Source organism: Larimichthys crocea, chromosome VII (assembly GCF_000972845.2).
Source record: "Larimichthys crocea isolate SSNF chromosome VII, L_crocea_2.0, whole genome shotgun sequence".
Classification (NCBI taxonomy): Eukaryota; Metazoa; Chordata; class Actinopteri; family Sciaenidae; genus Larimichthys; species Larimichthys crocea.
In genome coordinates, this window is record NC_040017.1 from 19576381 (window position 1) to 19579332 (window position 2952).

Here is a 2952-nt window from a genome sequence, read left to right on the forward strand (position 1 = left end):
TAAAACAATAGTTTGTTATTCTGACTTTTTTTGTACAGCACTTTTTACTTTTCATGTAGCACAAAGTACACAGTGACCCCCCAAAATAGAAAATAAAATAAATAATAATAAAAGACTAAAAATGAACAATAATTAAACAAAACAGTTAGTTATAGTTAGTACAGTTACAATAGTTCAAGTAAAACCCAGATTTAAAAAGATAAGTCATGAGTTTGTTTTTAAAAATATAAACATTATCTGCTGCCCTAAGTCTTAATGTCTTCAAGTCTTTATGTCTTCAAGTCTTTAGTTCTGCAGGCCTTCAAGTCTTTAGGTCGTTAGTTCTGCAGGTCTTCAAGTCTTCAGGTCTTTAGTTCTGCAGGTCTTCAAGTCTTCAGGTCTTTAGTTCTGTAGGTGTTCAAGTCTGCAGGTCGTCAAGTTCTGCAGGTCTTCAAGTCTGCAGGTCTTTAGTACTGCAGGTCTTCAAGTCTTCAGGTCTTTAGTTCTGTAGGTCTTCAAGTCTGCAGGTCTTTAGTTCTGCAGGTCTTCAAGTCTCCAGGTCTTTAGTACTGCAGGTCTTCGAGTCTTCAGGTCTTTGGTTCTGCAGGTCTTCAAGTCTTCAGGTCTTTAGTTCTGCAGGTTTTCAAGTCTTTAGTTCTGCAGGTCTTCAAGTCTTCAGGTCTGCAGGTCTTCTAAAAAATTAACAATGAGGATTTCTGTTTTTATCATTCTCAACTTTTCATCCAGTTTGTGCTTCTTCTGGCACGAATAGAAAACATATTGTCTTTGTTCTCCTGGATAATCAACAGACCAAAAACTAGTTTAGAGAACTGCAGGCTGTGGTTAATCATTATTCGTATCTGCAAAAAAGGAGATAGATGCATCAGCGAACACATTTTGTCATAGACATCTGTGCAATATCAGAGCATGAAGCATTTTTATGAGCACGTTATTGTATTTATGGATCTATTTTGTCTGCTGCTCTGCAAACACTTGACAGCATGTTTCACTTTGACTGCTCATTATTAAAGACAACACACAGAGCAGATATTAGACTGTCCTCTGAATCACTACTCACATGCTCACACTCTAAACCATGTTTCTCTTTACTGGATATGAGTTTGTAGGCAGAGACACATTACCGTTTGTTATTGTATTTTTTTTCTATATATATTGTTCCAATATTCAATTATTGAATCTTCTCTGTCTCGCCTACTCTCCTCCTTCCTCTGTTATAATTAGTTTTGCTTGTAAACATAAAATAACTTCATTCCAACCAGCGTATTTTTAGATATTTTAGTAGATTATATTGCATGTGGACACCATCACACATATTTTTGGGGTTTTATAATTCTGATAGGATGATTATAATTATTACAGCATAAAATGATTTTAATAGTGCCAACAGTTTGGGGAAAGATCTTTCTTGTTTCAACATAGCAACTCATTGGGGTGGCTAATGCCACCGAATTTGGTTTCCATCCAACACCAAGCAATACCCCAGAATCATTCTTATCCAGACTATTTAAGATATATTTTATAATTAAAGATGTCAAATGTTCTAATATGTAGAGGAGAGCCGTGTGTCATAAAGGATTAAGAGGTGAAAGGTGATCACATTACCTGTGCTTTGCCTTACATGACCTCAACACGTTACCCAACTCCTGATACGGCCTGTGGTCATCTTGCGACTCGATTACTGTAACGCCCAATCAACCCAAAAGGTTGCGTTATCCTGCTGCTCATCGAGTTCCTCTGTCTACCTGCAGCAGCCCACATTAAACTCAAATCTCTAACGCTGACTACAAAGCAGTCTCCAGTTCTTGAACGTCCTCATACAGACAGATGTTACCTCCTCCTGGTTCTGCCACCCGTACATTCGGGACAATCCAAACTTTTCTCGTCTGTTGTTCCCCGTTGGTGGAACGTCCTACCAGTTCCTACTAGATCAGGGGCGTCCCTCTCTACCTTCACAAGACCTCCAGCTCTTCAGAGAGGACCTCCTCTACAACACAACAACTGGACATGATACATCTGTGCCCCTATACAACTGGAGCTTGATTCTATGTGAGTAGCACTGCACTAACATGTCCTTGTCGCGCTGTATTTTGATTGTTTGTCAGTGTGAATGTCCTGAACTAACAAGGCGATGCATGCACACAACAGCAGCAGACGAGATCCTCATTACCGTCCCAAAATAAGACCTTGTACCCCTCTACCCTAAAGCGATGAAACTCCTTCTCCCAGTTTGGTGTAGAAGATTTTCTGTGGCTTGCAGAGAGCCGTGACCTCTACAGCCAACATCGGTGGCAAACCTCACTAATGCTGTCCGAGAGCAAATCCCTGCAAAAACCTGATGGAGCGAGGAGAGTGGAGGCTGTTAGAGCAGCAGCAGATTGGTGCCGATGGTTCAGGACTGTCATGTTAGTGTCCACATACTTATGTCAGTGTAGTGTATATTCAAAAGTGGCCTCATTTGACCGAATTCCTGGTTTGGTTTGATTCGCCCAGAACTAAAACGCCCACCCTCTTTCTCTTTTTCTCCCACTAGCGTTATATTCTCTCTCTCTCTTTTCCCTCCTTCCTCTTCTCTTTTCGTTTCTCTCCATCTCTCCCACTCTCTTCTTTCTTTTTCTCTCTCTCTTTGCCTCTCCCCGTCGCTCCTGCTCTCCCTCTCTTATCCCTCCCCCATCTGTGGGAAGCTGCCGTTGTGCGCATGTCACCGATGAGTCAATTTGTGGAGGCAGTGCGTGCACACACACACTCCACACACACACACACATATATCCTGTCTCCCACAAAGGCATCTGTTTCAGTCTGTCTCTCTGTGAGATGCAGCACCAACAGAGGAGAGAGGGGGAGACAAACAGAGGGAGGGAGGAAGGAGAAGCAAAAGAGAGGAGGGAGCGTTAAAGAAAAGAGAGGATAGAGAAAGGGAGACAGAGCAAAGAGAAAGAGGAGGAGAAGGAGAAG